Raw genomic sequence first — 10,838 nt, forward strand, 5'->3', positions numbered from 1 at the left:
TATTAATTTTTTATTTATTTAGAGAACACCAATAATTTGTACCAAAATAAAAAAGAGAAGACCAATAATAAAGAGGAGGGAGAGAATTGTTCAAAAAAAAAAAGGAGGAAAATAGTACAAGTATTTTAAGACATTTATACAGGATTTTAAGACATTCTCCTATTTTTTTTATTAATTTTCCTTTTTTTTTATCTATTTTATTTGTTATATTTTTTATCGTGGTTATATACTTTTATTTTAAGACATTTATACGGGATTTTATACTTTTACTCATATATTAATACATAGACCTATTTTTTTTGTATTTTTATGTGGCATGTGTTCTTTTTATTTTGTTATTTATATATGATCTATTTTTTTATTTATGTGAGAATTTTGCACATGTATTATTTGGGGATATATATGCATATGGCGGTCGAACTATTAATTATCAGAGAATTCTTCCCCTAAGAACAAGATGGTAAATACCAAAAAGTATATATTTTTGATAAACGAATACCAAAAAAATATATTATTATAGGAACCGTATGTTTGTTCATATATTAAAACAGAGACATATTTTTTATTTATAATATATACTAGGTTCTATATTTATTTTATTCGGAGTATATTGATGTGAAAATTAACTAATATAAGATATATTATGATAATTTCTTTAGGGTATTTTTGTTTCATATTTATTTTACTATCGAATTTAACTTTTTTTTGTTTGTTTAGTTTTTTTCTTAAAAAAAGTTTACACACGAGTCTATATTTTTACATTGAGATTTACACCGGATTTATATTTATATTCATATATTAATACGATATCCTATATTTATATTCTTTTTATTTAAGAATTTTGAAAATTTTAATATTAAAATATTATTTTTTGTAGTCTCATTTTACCCGTGCTTGGCACGGGTCCGGATACTAGTATATTAATTAAATCAGCCTCCCTAGCACAAGACGTATCGGGGTAGACTACAAGAGTTTACAAGATAGTCAAACAATCAAAAACAAATACAAAAGTCATACAAGACCCAAACAAAGTAGATTCATTGCATAATAGATGAATCTGGTTTGTATTATATTTAGGTACCGTTTGACCTAACTTTTTTTCCTATTCTTTTTTCTTAGAAGTAAGAAGTTAGTCCAAACAACAATTTTTAAAAGCTCTAGAAAGAAAAAATCAGCTACTATATTTTAAGAAAAATTATAATACATAATATATTATCAAACATATTTTTTAACTCTATTATAATAAAAAAAGAAAAAAACAACTTTTAATATTTTTTTATAAAAAAAAATAAGATTTACCAAACAACTTTAATTAGTTTTAAAGCTATTACTTATAGTTTTATAGTTAAAATAACTTCTACACATAAAAAAAGTTGGGTCAAACAGTACCTTAGAACAAGAGCGAGGAGTATTTATAGACCAAAGAAGCATAATTCAACTAATTTTTAGAGCATCCACAATGAAATTCCTATTTTTTTAGTATTTAACTGGGACCTATGTGTACACATAACTCATTTTTCATTTTTTTAATGATAGTACCTAATAAGTACTCAATCCCTCCAACCCAACATCTCTTAAAAAGTTCTAAATGCATCTCACATCCAATAACACACCTCACCAATAACTCTACTTCAATATAAATAGGTCGGTCCCACAAAAATAGCCAGGGCCGGCCCAAGCCCAAAGCAAGTGAAGTTAGGGCTTTAGGCCCCCAAAATTTGGGCCAAGAAATAGGCCTCAATTGTTTTTTTTTTTGTTGGGGAAATAGACCTCAATTTTTAATATAGAGATATTTGTTCATAATTGTTGACAGTATTTTAGTAATAGCGCAGCGGCTGAAGACCTTGCATTTTTTAGCTCTTGGTCACAGGATCGAAACTTAACTGTTGCATTTTCAATTTATTTTTTCAAAAATTATTAATAAGCCTCATTTTCCAATGTTTGAATAATAACACACCACCACCACCGTAATTGCTTTCTTGGTGAGCAGTACACCAATATAATTAATTCACTAACAGTTAATTTTTTGACCTGATGATTTATTATAATTATTCATAAGTGATTAAATTATATTTTACAAAAAATTATCAAAAAAAACTATTTTTTACAAAATTACCTATAACTTTTTTTTTTTAAAACTTGATATCCGGCCCTAGGATTGACTAATCAAATGGACCAATCCCACTATTTTTTGAAAACTTGAAAAAAGTAATTAAAAATAATATTAGAAATAAAACAATTGTTTTAGCCGAGGTGTGACAACTATTATTGTATAAAAGGATTAATATTTTTTTTTTATCATTTTTTTTATTTTTTTTGACAAACTTTTTTTTTAATCATTTCTAAAAGGCCTCATTTAATTTTTCGCTTTAGGCCTCAACATATGTTGGGCCGGCCCTGAAAATAGTATAGATATCATTGTTTATTGTAAAACTGATAGCTATTAGGTACTATTTATGTTTTGCTCTAATGAAGATACCTATTAGGTACCAATGCTTAAAAAATAGGTACTCCCCATTGAAGATTGTCTTACCTTCTCCTTCTCTCTCTATGTACGACAACCTCAAACCCTTCTAACTACTAGAATCATACATGCAAGTGAAGTCAATCTTCAAACTATCTCCTAATTTTCTCTCCTTTGTCCACTGATTTTGACGCTTAAATGAGTTCATGACCTAGACTTGGGTCCAGTTGATTTTGAACTGGACAATGACGCATATGTGGTGGACTATTTTCATTCTAATAGGTATGATGTTTATGAGTTTGGAGACATAACTTTATAGTGTAGAGGGTTTTTTTCATTCTTTTTATGATGATTTTAGTGTTGACTTTATTATGTGACAAATAAATGAGTTTCTTCGTACCTTAACTTAGCTAAGACAACCACTTACGTAGTAAGTCTCAAAATTTTGGTTGATATATCAAATAGTATTTAACAGTTGTTGATTAATGAAATTTTATAAGTTTGATTTCTTTAAAAAAACTTCATGAATTTTTGTTTTTGGTGTTAACACTCTAGTTCCTAGGAGAAGGACCCCTAATAATCTGGAGTTCAGTCACAATCTAAGTAAAGTCTGGTCAAGAATTATTCCACTCAGGAATCAAATTCGGGTTCTTCCGAACGATCCATCTTTTAATGTCATTTACCACTTGAGTCCAATGTCTTGATTAAAAAAACCTAAATGATTTTTTTTATTTTTATAATAAGAAACTTAGTGTGTGTTTGGTTCTGCGGCGGAGATAATTGATTTTGGCAGAATTGATTCTGTAAAATTGATTCTGGCCAAAATTGATTTTAAGCTGAAGTGGTTTATGTTTGGATATATTCATGAAAAAGTGAGTTGAACAAAAAATTTGAGTGTAAAAATCAATTCTAGAATCAGAAGCTACGATTTCTAGCTTCAAGTAGAATCAATTCTGGAGGCAGAATCAATTCTACTTTTGAGAAACCAAACAAGTCAGAATCAATTCTACACGTCCAGAATCAATTCTGGATGCTCCAGAATTGAAACCAAACATACAATTAATTCATTTCAATAATCAAAATATGCTCAATACAAGATGGCAGGTAATCAAAAGTATGGCGATTAGCATAAGAAATGACCACCCTAACAAGAGTCTGAGTAAGGATAACGTCAACAAGAGTTTTACAATTGATAAGAATCATACTCCTAATATTAGAAACAATTGAACCAAATTTACTTACATCTCCACTGTTTGCAAGGATAACATCAACTAGAGTTTTAAAGTCGCTCTCAAAAATAACATGATGAACTCCTAAGCTTTGGATCCAATGCATGGCTGCCAACAAAACAAAAGTCTCTCCGCAATGCACCTGCATCATTGGTTCGGTCCACACAGTAAGCCCCAACACAAAAGTACCATGGTTATTCCTTGTTAAGAGTCTCACATCGGTTGAGAGATGGCCTGACTAAGTGTTTATAAGCAAGTGGCAATCCTCACTTTACAAGCCGGTTTTGTAAGGATGAGTTAGGCTCAATACTCATTTCTAAGATTCATCAGCACACAATCACCACTAGTGAGCCTATAATGTTGGTTAAAGCTTGCATTACATTACACTTGAGCCACCCTCGACCTCGAGGAGGATGATTGCAAACTGAGTCTCCAACTGGATATGTACCGTTAGGACCTGAAGAGGGGCTGTTGACCTCATATTGTTCAGCTCTTCGTGCCACTCTTCAATCTTCCAACAAAACACATGCCAAAGAGAGAATATGAGGTTTTCTTGTCATTCCAAATCCACTCATTTCTATTAAACCATAAACTCCATATAATCATCAAGCTAATTGTCGTCTCATCTTCGGTACTTAAATTTTGCATGATCACATTGGAAGGAGACGAACTGACGAAGACAAAGCAAACTTTCTATCAATGATGTTCTTCAAATCGGCCAAAGTCCAAACTTCCATACTCAGTTGACAACGAAATAAAAGATGTAAATCATCCTCCTCATCACCATCACAAAGAGGACAGCAAGTAGGACAATTAACACCCCTGTAAACGATGACGCGTGCGTAGGAAGACATCCGAGACAAATTCTCCAAATTAAATTACGAACTTTAGGTGGGACTTTCATTCTCCATAACCTCTTCCACTCTCTCGGAACATAATGATGTGAGTTTATGCAAAATTTTTTCCATGCAAATGATATAGCCAGACTTCACAGTGTACTTCCTCCCTTATCATTATTCCAAATTAAACTAGGAACAATGACAGAAGAGTGCAAAGGTACCTGAATTATGAGATCAACAATATGTGGAGGGGAAATATTTTGGAGTAGGCTCAAATTCCACATTTTGTTCCCTGCTACCATTAAATCATTCACTCACATATCATGAATTACAGTAGATTGAGGCGACTGTACCCATGTCGAATTATGCATTGATAGTGTAAATCTATCTATCTATCTACTATCTAAGAAAAGAAGATACTAATGAAATTCCCAATTTGCCCCTTATTCATTTTTTGACACATAATCAATTCAGGGTTAATTTTTGTCTTTATCAAAAAAAGTTAGTAGAAAAATGCTAAAAAAAATTTTTAGTATGATTCGAACCCTTAACCTTTTAGTTACACTTCTTATTACATTTACTACTAAGCCATATGAATTAATTTGTTATATTTTTGGAACCAACATCTACTATATAAGAAAAGAAGATACTAATGAAATTCCCAATTTGCCCCTTATTCATTTTTTGACACATAATCAATTCAGGGTTAAATTTTGTCTTTATCAAAAAAAGTTAGTAGAAAAATGCTAAAAATCTACTATCTAAGAAAAGAAGATACTAATGAAATTCCCAATTTGCCCCTTATTCATTTTTTGACACATAATCAATTCAGGGTTAATTTTTGTCTTTATCAAAAAAAGTTAGTAGAAAAATGCTAAAAAAAATTTTTAGTATGATTCGAACCCTTAACCTTTTAGTTACACTTCTTATTACATTTACTACTAAGCCATATGAATTAATTTGTTATATTTTTGGAACCAACATCTACTATATAAGAAAAGAAGATACTAATGAAATTCCCAATTTGCCCCTTATTCATTTTTTGACACATAATCAATTCAGGGTTAAATTTTGTCTTTATCAAAAAAAGTTAGTAGAAAAATGCTAAAAAAAAATTTTCAGTATGATTCGAACCCTTAACCTTTTAGTTACACTTCTTATTACATCTACTATATAAGAAAAGAAGATACTAATGAAATTCCCAATTTGCCCCTTATTCATTTTTTGACACATAATCAATTCAGGGTTAAATTTTGTCTTTATCAAAAAAAGTTAGTAGAAAAATGCTAAAAAAAAATTTTCAGTATGATTCGAACCCTTAACCTTTTAGTTACACTTCTTATTACATTTACCACTAAGCCATATGAATTAATTTGTTATATTTTTGGAACCAACATATCTACTATCTAAGAAAGGAAGATACTAATGAAATTCCCAATTTGCCCCTTATTCATTTTTTGACACATAATCAATTCAGGGTTAAATTTTGTCTTTATCAAAAAAAGTTAGTAGAAAAATGCTAAAAAAAAATTTCAGTATGATTCGAACCCTTAACCTTTTAGTTACACTTCTTATTACATTTACCACTAAGTCATATGAATTAATTTGTTATTTTTTTGGAACCAACATATAATCAATATGAGTTAAATGACCAATTATAACCACAAAACTCCACTTTATTTGTTACTTCTTTCACGCTTTTTTTCTTTTTATCTAAAAATTCAATTTTTTGTACGTAACCCAAATTCAAATACCTTACTTTATACAAATTCAATTTTTTAGTAAATAAAAATCAATTATTAAGTGGGCATCGATATATCCTATACATATTTATTAAATGGGCATCGACCATCTTGCCATGTTTTTGTTAATATAGGTAGATTACACTTTTTTTTCTTTTTACCTACAAATCCAATTTTTTGTAGGTAATCCAAATTAAATTACATCACTTTATTTTTATTTATTTTTTAATCTAAATTACCTCTTCTCCCACATTTTTGTTTTCTTTTTATCTACAAATCCATTTTTTTAATTACGTAAAAAAATAAAATATTAATGCGATATTTGTCTACACATATTTTTTTTTTAATCTTACTTAAAACAAAAATAGTTGTCCTTTTATTTTATGTTTCCGTTTTTTTATTTTTTGAAAAGTTTTATATGGAAAGTTTTCATCAATAAGCCAGCAATACTAATTACTTAAAAAGAATAAAATATTAATGTTATATTTGTCCGTTTATTTTATATTTGTCTACACATATATTTTTGAATTTTTTTTTTAATATCAAATTCATTTATGGACTTAAAGCCAATATTCAATTAAGTTAATTTTTAATTCAACTAAATATATTTAAGAACAAAACTTATAAACAGTTCCATAGAAACTGTTTTTTTTTGTACAACCATAGAAATGGTTTTTACTGTGACCAATTGAAACATGATACATGGATTAATTTATTCCATATCACTAATTTCAATTTTAATAAAATTCACGTTGTCAATTCGAATTTCGTCGAGCAAGTGGAAGAGAAGAGTAAAGCGATGGAGATCACCACTACTCTTTCCTTCAATTCATCCGTTCCCTTTTCACCTTCCCAACTTATGGCTTAACAATGGGAGGACTCGAACGATTTTTTTAACTTTGTTGGCCTTTCATCAAAGCCTCTCCATGGTTGAGGGTTATTGGCATGTTTATACTGTTGTTATTGTTGATTTCACTTTCAATGATACAATCAATGTTGATAACAACTGTGAAAATTAAAAACCCAGTTTCACTTTTAGATTTTTAGATAATGGTGAACTGACGGAGTTTAATAAATTATTAATGACGAATAAATTAATTCAGGTGTCGCATTTTAATTGGTGAACAGTATCAACAGTACCTATGGAACTGTTTCTAAGTTTTGTCCTATATTTAATTAATTTAATATGAGAATATGGTGGGAGAAAAATGGAACCGTTTCTAAGTTTTGTCCTATATTTAATTAATTTAATATCAGAATATGGTGGGAGAAAATTTGAAAAACTTCCGAAAAAATATTGAGACTAAAACAATAAGAATTCTTAGTCATCTCGAGGGGATTGGTCTCTGCATGGTTGTGCGGATGATACTTTTAGTTTAAAAAAAAAAATTTAAATACAAAGTTAAAAAATAAATGACATTTTTTTAGAAGTTTTTTTTGGAAGATATTTTGTTGTTGATATAAGGACAAATTAATTTTTTGAGAAATAAATTACCTTTTATTTTACCGGAACAAAAAATTCACTTGTCATAAATATATTGGTCATTCTTTTGAAATAGATTGACCAATACATTATGCAGAATTTATATTTAGTCTCACGGAACTTGTGTTTTACTAATATAATTGAAAAACTCCCGAAAAAATGTTTAGACTAAAACAATAAGAATTCTTAGTCATCTCGAGGGGATTGATCTCTGCAGGGTTGTGCGGATGATACTTTTAGTTTAAAAAAAAAAGAATTAAATACAAAGTTAAAAAATAAATGACATTTTTTTAGAAGTTTTGTTTTGGAAGATATTTTGTTGTTGATATAAGGACAAATTAATTTTTTGAGAAATAAATTACCTTTTATTTTACCGGAACAAAAAATTCACTTGTCATCAATACATTGGTCATTCTTTTGAAATAGATTGACCAATACATTATGCAGAATTTATATTTAGTCTCACGGAACTTGTGTTTTACTAATATATTATGTTGTCTATTTTTTTTAATAATTTACAGGTTATATTCATATTAATATGGGAACATAATTTTTTTGGTTATATCTACGGGCCTTATATTTTTACTCATATATTAATAAAGTTGTATATATTTTTATTAATTTTACGAGTTATACTCATATATTAATACGAGGACATCATCTTTTGTGTGAATTCTGAGGGACCTATATTTTTCTTCTTATTAATAAGGTTTCCCGTTCTTTAATAATTTATGTAGCACGTATATTTATACTCATATATTAATACCATAACCTTTTTTGTTTTTAATTTCTACAAGATTTATATTTTTAATCATAATTTAATAAAAAAAATTAATTTTTTATAATTTTACGGGTTCTAATAGATCATATATTAATACAGGGACCTAATTATTTTGTTGATTTTTACGAGACCTATGTTTTTTATTAATATATTAATAAGGTTGTCAATTCTTTCATAATTTCTACCTGACATATATTTATACTCATATATTAACACAAGGATATAATCTTTTGTCTGATTTCTGCAGGGCTATATGTTTTTACTCTTATTAATAAAGTTTCTAATTTTTTACTATTTTTTGTGAGATCTATATTTATACTCATATGTTAATACAATGACCTAATGTTTTGTGTAATGTTTGTGGGACCTATGTTTTTTACTCATATATTAACATGAAAATTTATTTTTTATGTTGTCTATTTTTTTTTTTTACAATTTTACGGGTTATACTCATATTTAATATTTAATACGGTGACCTAATTATTTTGATGATTTTTGTGAGACCTATATTTTCACTAACATTAATAAGGTTGCCTATATTCTAATAATTTTTACGGGACTATATTTATACTCATATATTGAATACACAGACATAAGTTTTTGGTTATTTTTACAAGACGATGTTTTTCCTAATATATTAATAAGGTAGCCTATTTTTTCATGATTTTTCCATTATCTATATTTATATTTTTTTTTGAACAAAATTCATATTATACTAATATGGATATTTGAGGTTTTTTTGTGATGGTTTTACCATTGTTCTTTTTCTATTTTTTTTACCAAATATTATATCCTTTCTTATTTATTTTTTTATCTTTTGAATTACTTTCCAGTAAATTATTATTTTATGTTAGCAAGTGAGGAGCGGCAACGCCGCGACTCCCGTGCGGACGCACGGGTGTCCAACTAGTACTTTATCATAATAATAATTAGAACATTTAAAACCTTTTACTTTCTTCAAGTTACCATGATATCGATACAAGCTTTTCACCTTTGTTTAACTGTGACTAATTATATCCGTCGAAGAATCTATAAAACACACAATATGAGTTCTCTCTGTAACTAAGAATTGCCGAAGAACTTATAGGACAGACAGGAGCGTCTTCGGGTTTTAGGAGACCCTATGCAAAATATCAAAGTGACCCTTAACATAAAAAATTTATTATTTTTTTTAAAAAATTGTCGATTTAAATTGCGTATAATATAAAAAAATTATTTTTATTCTCGTAAACATATAGATTATCAATATTAAACCAATTGTATCAACTCAAATAGGATAAGAAATATAAAATAATTATTTTTGTATATAACGTCAAAAAGGAACTTCCTAATCTAAGTTTAAATTTTATGGAAAGATAAAAATGGACTAAAACTATATTTACAAGTGTAGATAACTAATCTATTGATACTCATATGATATTATATGAATATTAACAATATATAACTATTAGTTTATGGCTTAAAAATTAATCTATTAATATACATCTAATATTTTATAGGTATAAATAATATATAAGTAATATTGTAGGACCTTAAAATTTTGAGCTCAGACCCTCAAAATTTTGAGGCCCGATGTCGTCGTACACCTTGCACATGTGTGCAAGCCGCCACTGAGGACAGACAATGTACGCTCGCCCCTCCTAATTATATTTTTTTCCATATGCATAAGCCACAAATTAAATATCTGATCACCTAATTAATGGTTCAAATTCCCTACCACATAAATCAATTTATTAGCTTAAAATATTTGATTTTAATCATAACCTCAATTCATATGAATAATGAATTTATTTTTCTTTTGACAAATTGTAATTTGTTGACAAAGCAAAAATAATGAATTATAAGCAAATGCACGAAATATTTTCCCTAAATAAATTGGTTCGAACTCAATTTTAAAATATTGAGATAAGAGTTTAATTGTTGTGCACTGTCGGTGTAAAGATTCTTTACACATGCATCCAATGATGCGTTGTCACGTCATTTAATAAATATGACAGTATATTATTAAATGTATATGTGTAAAATAACTTTACACTGATGTTGCATATAAATTAATTTATAGAGATAAATGTGTTTTCACTAGCTTAGAATAAATAAAAGTAGTTTTAAGTTTTAACCCTATGGTTAGTTTTTACAGGTAAGTTTCCCACTTTAAATAATGCATTTGTACCACCAGACCAGATCCAATTTATTTCCATTGTTGGCAGATCAACCTAAACTAACTTCCACACTCGGCGGTTGATTCATTAGAGTCTCAGTTCCAAATATTTATTAAAATATTATTTTTTTATTACTATATT

This window comes from Trifolium pratense, linkage group LG6, assembly GCF_020283565.1.
Source record: "Trifolium pratense cultivar HEN17-A07 linkage group LG6, ARS_RC_1.1, whole genome shotgun sequence".
NCBI lineage: Eukaryota > Viridiplantae > Streptophyta > Magnoliopsida > Fabales > Fabaceae > Trifolium > Trifolium pratense.